At 37.4% G+C, this 15072-nt stretch overlaps 1 protein-coding gene across 1 annotated transcript in view; it reads right to left on the bottom strand.

Annotated features, from left to right (window-relative positions):
• The window catches only part of LOC112044477 (uncharacterized), a 188925-nt gene extending 174438 nt beyond the window's left edge, over nt 1-14487 (bottom strand). The window contains exon 1 of the mRNA XM_024080343.2: nt 14172-14487. The gene's annotated coding sequence lies outside the window, so the exon portion shown is untranslated. The remainder of the gene's footprint in view (nt 1-14171) is intronic.
• Between the last annotated feature and the right edge of the window lie 585 nt (nt 14488-15072).

The raw sequence follows: 15072 nt of genomic DNA, 5'->3' as shown, positions 1-15072 counted from the left end.
CAATATCGATTGCTAATCTTTCAAAAGGTGACGTAGAAGTTGATGTTATTACCATAGGTGCTCTATTGGCTTTACGTAGGGCTTTATTAGTTTGGCATGATTGACAGTTTTTAACATAATTTTCTATATCGTTGCGCATATTCTTCCATGAATATCTTTCTTTAATGCGATTAAGCATTCTAGATGCTCCTAAATGTCCAGCAATGGGAATGTCGTGGTTTTCTTTTAGTATTTTGGGAATTTCACTAGGTGATGGGTATATGATGTTGTCATGATAAATATGGATGTTGATATTGTTACCATCGAACAGATAGGCTATTATATTATAAATTTTTGTAAACGAATGTTTGTCAAAAGGGTTTTTGAAGTCAGATATGCTTATTTCATTTACTGTAGGATAGGACATAATTATTTCATCACGGGCGTATTTTAAACTTTTGAATATGTCAGGATAAGGGTTATCGTCGAAATGGTGTACTTTTATATAAAGGAACAAGTAAGTTTTATCTTGAACAGTAAGTGGTAGAAAGGTGTATAATATTCTTTCTTTTTGTAGGAATTCATCGAGTTCGCTTTGTGTACAGTTGCCAAGAACATCCTGTACGTAGGGCATGGATTCGTCCATGTCTATTGAGGTTGGTATTATTATTAACTTTTGTGTTCCTTTTAGTAGACTTTCATTATGTTCTGTAATATGGGTATTGTAAAGTGCTTTTGTAGATTTTAAGAATTTGTTATAGTTCTCGTCGGATACAGGTAAACCTTCGGATATTGGAGAGGGAAGTGGAGAAGATAAATTCTCAGGTATTGGAATTGGAGAAACTGGATCGCGTTGTTCTGGTATGGTTGTAGGTAAGTTATCTAAATTTTGCCAGCTAGTCGAAGGTTGGGTATCTGGTTGAAATTCATTTAATATTGAAAGGGGGTCTACAGCAGGAGAGGAATTTAAATTGGGCGGACTTACAGGTTGAATGGGTTCTGTAGGAGTAGGAAGATCTAGGGGAATAAAATCTAAGTTAGTGTTATCAAGTGGGCTGATGGCTGTTCCTAACATTTCCTCAAGGCTTTCTTGAGCGATTATAGGCATTTCAGTGTCGGAATCATGGTGGATATTATCTGTAGTGTTGGGATTTAGATTTTCCCTGTTTTCAGGAAGAATAGGATTTACTGGATATCTGGAAAGAGCGTCTGCTGCTGAATTTAATTTCCCTGTACGGTAAATAATTTCGTAATCATACTCCTCGAGCTTTAATCGCCAGCGTTGTAATTTACTGCTTGGGTCCTTGTGGTTGAAGAGCCATTTTAATGGCCTATGGTCGGTAACAATTTGGAATTTATTGCCATAAAGATAAGGACGGAACGTTTTGCAACCATGCAATATTGCTAATAACTCTTTTTCGGTTGTGCTGTAATTAATTTCGCTTTTATTAAGTGTGCGTGATGCAAATGCCACTGGTTGATCTTTGCCGATTTGTCCTTGAGAGAGGACAGCACCTATTGCATGATTCGATGCGTCACATGTTAATATAAATGGTTTGCTGAAATCGGGGTAAATTAGTAGAGGAGCAGTTGTTAGTTTATGTTTAAGGGTGTCGAATGCGAGCTGCTGTTGGTTTTCCCATTTAAATGGTGTTTCTTTTTTGAGGAGGTTGGTAAGGGATTTAGAAATTTTTGAGAAATCTGGAATAAAGCGGCGGTAGTATGAGACCAAACCAAGGAAAGATTTTATGTCTTTGGGGGTCTCTGGTGTTGGGAATTCAATGACTGCTTTAATTTTATCAGGATTTGGTTTTACGCCTTGTTCTGTGATAATGTGACCTAAATAACATACTTCTCGCCTTAGGAATTCACATTTATCAGGTTGTAGTTTTAATTTGAAGTCTCTAATTCTTTGGAAGATGGATCTTAGATTGAAAATATGTGACTGGAGATCATGAGCATAACAAACTATGTCGTCTAGGTAGACGAAACACCGGATACCTTGGAGTCCCGATAAGGCTGAATTCATAAGCCTTTGGAATGTCGAAGGTGCATTTTTTAATCCAAACGGCATCCTTAAGAATTGGAAATGACCTTCGGGAACTGAAAACGCAGACTTGGCTTTATCGGCTTCGTTTAGCAGAATTTGGTGAAATCCAGACGCTAGGTCCAGAGTAGAAAAATATTTGCTGTTCCCAAGTTGGTCCAGGATTTCTGTGATTTGGGGAATAGGATAGGTATCGCCTATCGTGACGTCATTAAGTTTTCTGTAGTCGATTACAACTCGCCATTTTTGTGTATTAGAGGCATCTAGTTTTTTTGGGACTACCCATATTGGTGACGACCATGGGGAGTTTGATGGTTCTATGATGTTTTGATCTAGCATTTTATTGACTTGATTTCGTACTTCAGCTTTATGGATCTCTGGGAAACGATAGGTTTTTGTATGGATTGGAGTTTCTGACGTTGTTTTTATCTCGTGTTTCAGAGCGTCAGTGTGTGTTAGTTTTTCACCTGGAAGATGAAATATGTCGGAAAATTCGGAACATAATTGCAAAAGAGCTTCTGCTTCTTCGTTGTTTAAGTGAGAAATACGTAATTGTCCGAGTACCTCTTCGGTTCGGGTAAAAGAGTCACGTGAGGTGTTAACGTGGTTTACAGGAATATAAGGATATTTATTGAGTTCAGATGAGTCGATAGGAGTCAGCGTTAAGTTAAGGTCTGATTTCAGAGTTACGGGTTCTTCCGAAGTATTTACTACTGATATGTTTATCCTATTATTTTTCTTCACACGAACTACACTATTGGCTATCAAAAGACTTTCAGAGATTTTCTGATCTAGTATTACTCCTTCTCTTACTTGAGGGTTACGAACTGAGCATTCAATTATGAATTCGGACCTTGGAGGAATCAGATATGATGGTTCATGAAAATGTAATTTTAACGATGATTTACCGACGTGAAGTAAATTATTGGAGTAGTCAATGTTGCAATTATGTGTATTGAGCATGTCGGAACCTATAATTCCATCATAGGGTAAGTGTATTTTATCAATGACATGGAATCGGTGTGTGATGTTGGATTTGGGTAATTGTAGTTTCAACTGGAAGTGACCTCGAGTTGCTAAGGATTCTTGGGATGAGTCGATACCTTTTAGTTGGATTATTTCTTTCACCAGTTTGGGATGTCCTTGCAATAGGCAGGAGTGTTTAATTAAGCTTACTGATGATCCTGAATCTACTAGCAGGGACAGTGGTATGTCGGATATTGGAGATTCTACGAGCACATGAGGTAATAACATTATTGCAGGATCGTTAGAGATTTCGAATACTTCAGCTGGCCTTTTCGAAGGCTGTATGGATACAGTGGATACAGCGGATACAGCGGATACAGCGGATACAGTGGATACAGCGGATACAGCGGGTACAGTGGATACAGCGGATACAGCGGATACAGCGGATACAGCGGATACAGCGGGTACAGTGGATACAGCGGATACAGCGGATACAGTGTTAAGTCCATGTAGCGGACTCGTTTTTGATTTTGGGACACAGTGTTTGGTGCCATTTACTCCATGGTGAAGTCCCGTCCGACACCGAGGCGGGATGGTTGATCGTTTTTTTGTTCGGTTGCGGCATCGACAGTGTCGTAACCTTGCTCTACTAGGTTTTCATCTTCGGCGGACATAAAGTGGACTCGTTGAGGTGGTCTTGTTGGATTTTGTTCGGCTGTGTAACGAGAGTTGTTGTACTGTCTTTTACGACATTGCTCCAGAGTGTGTCCAGGAGCTCTGCAATACCGGCAAATAATAGGAGAAGAGCCAAAGGTTACATTTGGCCTAGGTTGATAGTTGAGAAATGGGCGCGGACCTTGTTCGCGGCGGTTCAAATTTGAAAAAGGGGGTTGATTTGGTCCACGGCGTACAAATTGTTGATTCGGCCTTGGGAAATTGGGTTTATCACGCATGTTGAGTGTATTTTGTTTATTTAAAAATTGTTGGATTTTTTCTTCGGAGATGGCAATGTTGATCGCTTCATTAAGGGTCTTTGGAGATTTACACCTGACTATGTTGGAAATTCGGGCACTTAGCCCCATTTGGAAATGATGGAGTGCTAATTCCTCCATTGCTGCCGTTCGACCTATCATTTCTCTACTTTTATGTCCGTGGGAGATAGAAATTTCGGTTAGTAATTTGGATAAGTACGTTTCGATCCTTAAAGCATATTGGCTCACGGATTCGTTGTTTATTTGTTTACATTCCTGCAGGTCTGTTAATAAATGAGTGTAATGTTTTCTTTCACTAAACTGGGTCTTTAGGAATTCTTTCAGTTGGAGCCAGTTTGTGAACTCTTTTACTGAGCAGGCTGTTTGTGCTTTACCTTGTAATTGGCAGAGAATGTATTTGAAGAGGATATCTTTTTGAACCTCAGAAGCTAACTCGTAAGCATTGTTGCAATTTACGAGAAATGAATTTAGGGTTTCCCTAGAGCCATCGAATGGTTTTATGAACTGTAATAAAGTTGACAAATCTATTTCTGTTTTAGCAACTGCGGCAACTTTCTTTTTTGAAATTGATCTTGTGGTAGGCCCTGGGGCACAAAAGGTTTCTTCTTCTGTATCAGTTACAGTGACTTCGGGTCTTTCTAATTTAGGACTTTGCGACCTACTTTCTGCCATTTTATTAGATATTAATATTGAATAATTAAAATTAGAAACGAATTACAAAGACCTTATAAATTAACACAATACAACTTTGAGAAGCGCAATGACCAAGGGTTACTCACATGAGTGCTGACAAGACTAGTATTATCATTGTACACGGTGTGCGAGACGTTTCACGGAAGTAGTTATTTGTTGCTAACCGGCGCTATGCCAGCTGCAATGGAGAAAGGCCGGCTACAGCACGAGCAGTGCGCAGCAAAGGGCCTTTAGCAAGGCACAGGATCTTGCAGAAGTTTCACTCACAAAACACAAAACACATATAGGTACACAATTTTGTTTTACAGATTTTTCACAAAACGATTTACAGATACGGAGACGGTACCGGGGACTTTCCAAGAAATCCCTTTACGCTGCCACCAAATGTTAGAGGGGACCTGGGTTAGGCTTTTTTAAAAAAAGAAATAATTGACAAATTAATTTAAAACAACCGTCTGGCATGGAATCCGGGATGAGACTGAGGGCTAGTCTGGCGGGCGGAAGCTAGTTCGGTTAGGAAGAGGCTTAGGTGGTGAAAAGGTCAGCAGGAAGGGTTGCAGGGAACAGTTATAACAGTACGTACGTCAACATCTCCTGAGAATAGTCCGGTTTCGGTCTTCACACGGGAAATAAAACTATAAGAAATTGTAATTGTTATCAATTGTAAATTATAATACTGTATGACTTTATCAAAAAAGCAACTGTTGAGTTTCTTGCCGGTATCTTCTCAGCAGTACCTGCCTTCCGAACCGGTGGTAGAATCTTTACAAATAGTCAACTGACGTGTCAAAAGTGCTTGTAAACTGAGCCTACTTGAAATAAATGATTTTTGATTTGATTTGATTTGATTTGATTCGGGGAAAAACGTACGTAGAGAGTATTTTGTCGGACCTGGGTGACGTTGTCGCATAGGTTCGTCGGCTTTTAGCGGATGATAGAAAAATAAATAAATTATTATATATTCATGATCATAGCTGAGCATTAACTCGTTAATCCGTTAATCGTTAATTAACGAAGTTAACATTTTGATTAACGGATTAACTTTTAAGTTAACTTTTTAAAATGTTAACGGACACGTTAACTTCCGTTAATATGCAGAAGTTCGTTAATCGTTAATCCAATGCCTACTATTTACCGCGCAACGCGAAATGCAGGTTCAGACAAGTAAGAAATGATGACTGTTTTTTTTTTCACAGAAATCAACAAATTACTATATTTATGTTAAATATAGATAAAATCAACTAAAAACAAATTATGGCACTTTTCCCCGGTGCTCATCCTTATTTTTTCAATGGTGATCTCACACATTGATATAAAAATGTAATATTACAGTCATATTAACGAATTAACGATTAACGTTAACTTGCGTTAATTCTTCCGGAATGTAACGCTTTAACGTTTAACGAAGCTAACTTTTTTTGTAGCGGATTATCGATTAACGAAGTTAACTATTGGATTAACGGTGCCCAGCTATGTTCATGATGAACTTCCGCAAAGTAACGCCTGCTTCTACCTAATACTTCATAAAAGTAGAAAATAGTCAGAATATTTTCGTTTTAAGCGAGCAAAGGCGTCCTTATTGCTGTAATATACCTATTATAATATACAACTTTTATTTACAGGTCCTGTAAAAAATATTTAAATGGAGGAAAAGAGGAGAAAAAAGGTGCGATATGTACCTACTACATACTATAAAGATTATTCAGTTATAAACGTAAAACTCGTCTCACGAAAAGTCGAGTAGGTATACCTAATAAATAGGATAGGTACTGGAAAATTACGAAAATTCTGATTTCCTCATAATTTTCCAGTACATAAGTCTGTAGGTACTAAAACTAAGTACATTTAGTTTAGCGGTTTAGACATGAAAACGTAACAAAACAAATAGTTAATTTCTCACTATATCTGTACATAGTTGAAATACAAAAGATCCTTGACATACGAACAGGCCGAAGCGATTTAATAGGTACACTTTAAACCGGTTTTTTATGTACCGGTGGTCTGAATGTCACGGCATTTGACCAATAAAATGACCTATGGCCTCAAATACTAGCAAACACATCAACGATTCACTCGTCATCGTTCGAGTAGGCTTAACATGCGTCCCACGACAATATCTTATGAGGAAATATCGTTCGTTGTGTTGTGACGACAGAGACGATATCCGTTTTGTTCGAAATTGGTCGGCTAAGAAATAATCTTAGCCAAAGCTGGCCAAAGTCGCTTGGCATTGTCTTTGTTGGTAGGGTAGAATCAAGCCATGGCCAAAACTTACAAGCATACAAGACCTATTTAGAAAATATACAATTTTTAGTTAGAACGTAGAGGGAATTCCAACGGCATCGTCTTTCATGTTAGATCGTAATATAACTACCGATTTTTACTAAGGATAAACCCAGGGTTCGTGTCCCTGTTTGGGCCAACAAAAAAGTTACTCGATTTTAAATTTCAAAACCGGATACTGGATTTTTTACGCAAAAAGTGATGCAATAGCAAAGCAATAGTTTAGGTCAAAAATCTTATATGTAATAATTCCATTGTTACAATATAAAGTACCTACGGGCAAACCTTTTTATTACAGAACGAATTTTCACACGCGTAATCTACATTTTCCCACCAATTTGCTTACCAAGTGACCCATGGATCGTTACGTAGTCGTGGAGTTACTACGCAATAATAATTATAATATTGATATTATAAATTAACAGACGTCCGCAACTCCGTCCATGTGATTTTTTTTTTGGAATAACGTTTTTTTTTAATATTTTTTTTTTATCTTTTCTTTTATTTAACTCTTAACAATACTTATATAATTAAACACTTAAAAATTTAATAAATATAGGTATATATCAGTCCTTCTGTTGATGGGCTTAACCCCAAGAAACGATGGCGTGAAGAAATCGAAATGGGTATGGATTTTCATCAACAACAAGTTAAACCGTTTCCATCTTAGATTGCATCATCACTTACCATCAGGTAAGATTGTAATCAAGGGCTAACATGTAAAGAATAAAAAAAGGTTCTCAGTCTTTTCGAACAAAAATAATTAACACTTATTAACTTAATATTTATTACAAACGAGTAAATAGGATATCCCGTCGTAATATATTTCGATAAACTAACTTTAATGTCGAAACCGACAATAAGGCTTTGCAATTTATTTTGCAATTAAATTATAGCAACGCAGCCTGCCATTAAAACACCATTGAATCTAAACTCTAAACCCTGTTGTAGTGTAGGTACAGTTCTATTTTCAACAAAATTTTTGGCTTAGGTTAATAGCAGGCAAGTATTATTGTATGCCAAATATTCATACATTACTATCTGACGCCCTGCAGTTTCAATCCCGCAGTTTCCGTTCCCGTGAGAATACGGGGATAAAATATAGCCTATGTCACTCACAACTAACGTATACTTTCTAGTGGTAATAGAATTTTCAAATCTGTTCGATAGATCTAGATTATCCCCTACAACACAAACTTTACCTCTTTATATTCTGACTAGTTGTCGCCACGCACGCTGTGTGGTTCCCGTTCCCATAGCAATGCGGGCAGGAATTTTCAAATCGGACCAGTAGTTCTTGAGATTTGCGTGTTCAAACGTCTTTAACATTCAGGATAATCTATTTAAAAAAATAGATAAAGTTTTCGTACAAAATAAAAAAAATACTCTTAGTCAGCAGGCCAGATTGTTATTATAGATACTTAGTGTTGTCAGTCGAATAAAACCTTAAAATCTATAGAAATTGCTAATGCGTAGGACGTAAAGCTTCCTGAAGCAATTACGGAGGACGCAAGCCGACATCGTGTTATCAACCCGATCTTGTCGTGGCCAAGAATTAAAAGAGCTGTATATCACACCGGGCAATCTATACGAGTACTACATGCTCGCTTCTGCTTATCTCTTAGGTGTATCACTGATTCTGTAGTGTAAGGTTTTAGTAGACATCTGTTTTAGTTATTTGATTCGTTTAATGAGCCGTCGGCCCAAACGAACACAACAATACAGATGCAATTCCCACCGGACTAGATCTTTTGACAGAAGGGTCATCGAATGAACCTCACACCGTGTAAGACTACATATCTAATGTAAGAGATAATTCGGCAGATAAATGCCGGGAAAACGGTGTGCAGGCAGACAGTTCGAAATGGCCTTTTATCGTTCGTGGTAGTAATTTTACCAACAATGAATGCGCAAAAGCAACTATTTTTTAACCGACTTCCAAAAAGGAGGAGGTTCTACGTTCGGCTGTATGTATGTTTTTTTTTTTATTTATTTTTTTTATGTATGTCCAGCGATAATTCCGTCATTTGTGGACCGATTTTGAAAATTCTTTTTTGTTTTAAAGGGCTTGATTCCAGGGTGGTCCCATTTTTTTCATGTCAGGATCTGATGATGGCATCCTGGAGAAATCGAGAGGAACTTTCGAAAATCGTAGAGACGGCTAGTGCGTTTGTTAGTGTTTCCATAAGGTATTTTAAACCACTACAATTTTATGAAGGTCTGATGATGGAGCAATGGAGTTCCATCGTCTGTGTATCAACACAGACGATGGAACTCGTCAACGATTTACAGCAGGTACCTTTTGTTTGGGCTTGATTTATTTGTATTGATGAGAACTTTCCACCTAGATGGGTTGTGACTGTATTAAGGGTCTGATGATGAAGACAAAGGACAGTGAAGAGAACTCCTCGATGGTTCACAGTAGCTACCTTGTGTTTGGACTTGATAAATTTGTATTGATGATAACTTTCCACCTAGATGGGTTGTGACTGTATAAGGGGTCTGGTGATGAAGACGAAGGATAGTGAAGGGAACTCCTCGACGGTTCACAGTAACTACCTTGTGTTTGGACTTGATAAATTTTATATTGATGAGAACTTTTCACTCATATGGATTGTGACTGAAGAAGAAGGGGGTCTGGTGATGAAGACGGAGGACAGTCACCTTTCACGTTTTTCTGAATATTCATATTACGTGTGGATAAAGGGGGAGTGAAATTTTGTATATGAGTTAAGGTAGTATTTTTAAAATTGGGATTGTAGGACTTGGATAGTTATCATAAGAAAATACGTTTCAACCAATTGCTCATTAATTTTTGTTCTCACTCAGTTAGGTGTGCTAACACTAAAAATTAAAAAATAAAAATTTTAATAAAAAAAATTCAACCGACTTCCAACTCAAAAATTAACCTAAACTAAAAAGCAAAAAATAACATCTTACCTATGTGCTACCTTCTGATCAGTTTGAAGGCGGTGCCAATCCAGTGTCATGTTTTAATTATAGCCGTTTCTGAAAGAACTTGTGTAATTGTAACATGAGAAGAAATTGTGTAATTTAAACGGCTTGAATTAAAACGTCACTGGCTTGGTACCGCCTTCAAACTGATCAGAAGGTAGCACATAGGTAAGATGTTATTTTTTGCTTTTTAGTTTAGGTTAATTTTTGAGTTGGAAGTCGGTTGAATTTTTTTTATTAAAATTTTTTCAGTCAGGCACTCATTGCAAAGTGGTGAACACTCAGCTATATTATTTTGGTTAATGCCTTCACAAAGTCCATCTATCGAATAGGAGATCTACCTCTGGGCCTTTTTACTTCTACCTTGCCTTGGACCACTAAAGGCTCAATCGAGCCCTCATTTTTGAAGATGTGCCCAAAGCTATACAATACTATTAGTTGTGTTGCTTGCATAGTGGGAACACTCTGCTTTAATGTGTTTTAGGTTGCCGCCTTCATAGTTCCGTGCATCGAGTAGAAAATCTTCCTCTGGACCTTCTTCCTTTTACCTGCGGCACTAAACACTTAATCGAATTTTCATTCCTGGAGATGACGCTAAAGTAACAACACTACCAGTTTAAAGCCTGTTGAAAATGCTATTCATACAAATGCGTTACGCTACGGTGTAACAGTGCCTCGATCTAACTGCCAGTGCCGACGTTATTACGGACGTAGAACGGGGAAGGGCGATTTCTAAAATTATAGACTATTTCTTTAGCCGTTGCCTAATCCGTGCTGGAGATTAGTTCACACATTCAATGCTATGCGTGCTTGGCGGCAATAGGGTTTCGCAACTACCCACAAAAATATATTTTTCACAATACTTCCTAATCCGACAAACACGACGATTTATTATCATCACCGAAACTTTTCTATTGTTAACTAAATTTAATTATTTTTCGTCGATTTCAGCAAAATAGGTATTGTTAAGAACTTTTAATAAATTGATTTAGCCACTGAGGTTAACGTGAAGTTACCACGAGAAATGCTTTGAAAATTTTAGAGGTGTTATTGCCTTTGTTGTAATTTTTTAGTGCAGATTATGAATTTGGTTATTAAAATTGGGTTTTCAGTGTATTCAGTAGTAACACAAAGCTGAGAAATGGTTGAAATTGCCCGTATCTACTAGAAGAAAGAGCCAGTTTAACCACATTATTGAAATAAACAGATTACCGCACGGAAATAGAAATGTGCAATATTCATGATTAACGTAATCTAAAAAGCCAATGCTCGGTAGTAGGTAGTTGGCAAGCAATTACCGAGTTAAAAATACACCAATTTATCCACTCATATCCTGAATCATCATCTATATCAAAAGTTATTTTTTTTTTCAAGTCTTTAACTGTGCAAATTGTTAATGTTTAAAACATTGCTGTGGCTATTGAACATAAAGAAATTCACGGTGAAGTAATACTCTGGAATCCAGAAGGATGTTTAGACGAGGAAGCCGAGACATGGTTTGTAAGTACTTTTTATCTACAGCACGAGCAAAACGAAGATACTACATGAGTAACACAATTTTGATTAGGTTAACATAATGAAATCATGAAAAAAATTGATTTATTCATAATACCGATTCTATGCTAAGTCGCGGATATTTTTTTAATATTGTATATTCAATAAAATTGCTAAAATAGTTTCACAGCGCAGCAGAAACACTTGGCCTTTAACTTGGACTATTATATACCAATATATAAGTAAATAGTTTTATTAGAATTTAAACTTTATTTCTATGAGATGCCAAAAATAATATGTCACTAAAAACGAAGTAGCCATGGAAATGAGCGATGTCACATCGCTGTAACTTTACAGAATGCAGGGACTGTTCTGTGAAGGAAAGGAAGGAAGTACATTCAGATGTACGTCGTTTAAATTGTTCGGTCCCTTTAGCACGAATTACATAATTTGTAGAACGCCGTTAGAATAATTACCAAAGTCATATGATACAAGATTAAAATTGAATAATTCTTTCCTTTTAAAAGATTAGAAGAGTCCACGAAGCTAATGATAAATAAAGGAGTACGGAGGAGGCAATAAAAACGAACAACATAGAAATTAATCGGATGTCACGGGTCAAATGTGAGTGGTTGACCCGTTGAGTCATCAATGGCATATTCATTGCCAACGGACAGACCTTTTGACTGTTTATAATAGGATTACCAAAGCAAAATACAACGAAATCAATAGGTCACTAATTGTATAAAAATATGTATGCCGCAATGGCTATATTTTATGCTGTCTATCAAAATCCTATGAGAAGATTTACACACGTTATGTATCATTTGAATAACTACATTCAGTTGGTTCATGTCCACTTTAGCTGTTTCCAGGTTTTAAATGCATTTTTAAAATTAGTTTTTATGTCTTTTATTTTTTTTTTAATGGACCAGACTAATGAAAGAAGAAACAGAGGTAGATAGACTAAAAGCTGGGAAGACGAGATCAGGAGTGAAGCAGGTCCGACATGGACTCGTACTGCAAAAGACAGGACAGAGTGAAAATCTTTAGGGGAGGCTTTTGACGGAAGACAAGCTGAACAAAGATTACGACCATTTATAATTTAACATGGGCAAATTAAAATTTTATATAAATTTGGTAGGTTGGTACATCCAATAGCAAACCAATGTTATTGTCTTAATTACAATTTAGAACAAATTACCGAGATAGATAATTAGATATTTGGCACCATTTCTTTCTAAGAGCTTTGCGATAGGTCAACAAATGGGTGTAGATGTAATCAAGGCGCACTTGCCTAGGAATTACCTATTTATGTACCCTTTTTTGAAAAAATTCTTGCAACAATCATAAACCAAATTGGTATAGGTACTCATTGGGAAAACATACTCGTGGCAAATCCTAGCCATTCGCATGAGAAATTCTATTAAGAATAAAAAGATCAATGAAAATATTATTAAGACGGAATATTTTCTTCTGGTCTATTAAGTCAATTTAAGGAATTGTTTTCGGAACACGCTTTTTCCACTGGGAGTTTTTTGGATTAAGGCGGGAATAAAAAGGAGCATTTTCTGATGGTAGTGATTATATCTCCGCCCATGGGAAATGGTCGACAAAGAATCTACCGAAGTGTTTCCTTTCCCTCATCTCTAATACCGACGTTCTTGAGACAACTAATATTTTAGGACAGCAGTCCCGGATTAGGGTAACTTGATGCCCATGACAATCTTCCCTTTTGGGCCCCCTATCCAAAACAGCACTTTCAGTTCTGGATTAAGGTAACTTAACTTGATGACCTAAACAAACTTTGGGCTCCCTATCCACAAATAACGAACTACAAAATATAGTAGGTAATACGTAGGTACCACAGGTAGAATAAGTATCAGAAGTAAAATCAAAGTCAATTTAAAAAGATCGGATTTTTTTTAAATTGCTGTAACTTTCGTGTGCTCGGATGTCTGTGATGCCCAAGCTTTTTAAGCAATAACTGCTTAAAAAGCTCTTATAGGCTAATCCAGGACTGAGCATTTTGTAAGACGAGTTCCTTGCATGCCCTGCGATTTATATATGATTGACGCTGTTTATAAGCGATGGTTTCTTACTTACCATAGGTGGGCTATCTACATGTCGTCTATTAGGTACTAATGCAAGATTTTGCCAGCGACTTTAGCTTACGTCTACGAGCTTGATAATTTATTTTTTCCCATTACTCGCGGAAACAGTACCTACACAGGAACTTCTATCTTGTAGGTACCTAGAACCTACTTATTACAACTATTTAGGATTAAATTAAATGTAAGAGTCTATCCTGTAGTTATTTGTAGAATGTGTAGGAATACCCACCCACAATTCTTATTAGCATCTGCCATTGACACAATAAGTTACGGAAGGGCACCAATAAAATATACTTTCAATTGCAAATAATTAGTAGAAATTATTCCAATACCGTAAAAGTCGAAGGAGAAATGATTGGTGGGCCTGATTCGAATTTCGAATCGACAATAATTGCGAACATTATTTTGTTTATGGCCAGTTCAAATGGCGACGTTGAAAATCTTACACGTACTGCAATACCAATAGAATGTAATGCCTCTATGGTTTACTTTTAAGGAATGCAACAAACGCTTAAGGAATAGTGATTGCGAAAGTCCAGTTACTGGCGACTGTTGAATGACATGCTGTAGTCAACTACTTCCAAATCGTCGTAACGAAGTAAGGCTTTATGCCACCGTAATCAAGTGTACAAAGTAAATACTACGTACCTTTTACGAAGCGCACGCCTTCATAATCGAGTTATAATAAATCCATTCACAATACACGGATACAAAAACAAAGCCCACTCAAACACCGAGCACAAAAATATAAAGGAAACAAAACGAGGCTACGTCGAGACATAAGGAACATAAAACGTACACATTTTGGCCTGAGTTTTTAGGGTAGTATTAAAAAAACTTGCACAATATTTGAACAGATGGGGATTTTATTTTCGTTCACGCGCGACGTAAAATTGTTTTACGGCTACGCGTCACACTACGATTCACGAGGAAGGAATCACGGTACTGAGTCGGAATTGTGTGTTTGCTGTTTGTTACATCTATCCACCAGATTCTAAGTGTTGCCGTCTCTTTTTATCTGTTCAATTCGACGGTGCGGGCATCTACTGTGAAACTGCGGGACTGCGGGACCGCTTTGTAGATCCATGACGTTCTCGACTCGACGGCACGAGCCACGAAAGACCGATTAACATTGCCTCAAGATGGCGTTGACAAATTTTATCACGCCAAATGGAATTCAACCATTTTATTTTAAGTAGAATACTCTAAAAAACTTGACTTGTTTATAGTCCATATAAACAAGTCAAGTATTTAGAGTTTAGTCGCTCATGAAAAGGAACTTAGGTATCCTGCAAAAACAATTACGGTTATCATGCTGTCTAATGCGCGAAATCTGTATCCAGCGAATCTCTGCGACTCACTAGATGTCAGTCCACCTGGTGGGGGGTCAACCAACATTGTGCTTCTTAGTACGCGGCTATTCCAGCACCTTGGGACCCCAACGTCCATCGGCTCTTTGAACTATGTGCTCTGCCGATTGCCATTTCAGCCTCGCGATTCGCTGAGCTACGTCGGTGACTTCGGTTCTTCTGCGGATCTCCTCATTTCT

Source organism: Bicyclus anynana, chromosome 13 (genome assembly GCF_947172395.1).
Source record: "Bicyclus anynana chromosome 13, ilBicAnyn1.1, whole genome shotgun sequence".
Taxonomy (NCBI): domain Eukaryota; kingdom Metazoa; phylum Arthropoda; class Insecta; order Lepidoptera; family Nymphalidae; genus Bicyclus; species Bicyclus anynana.
This window is presented reverse-complemented; position numbering and strand designations above follow the sequence as displayed.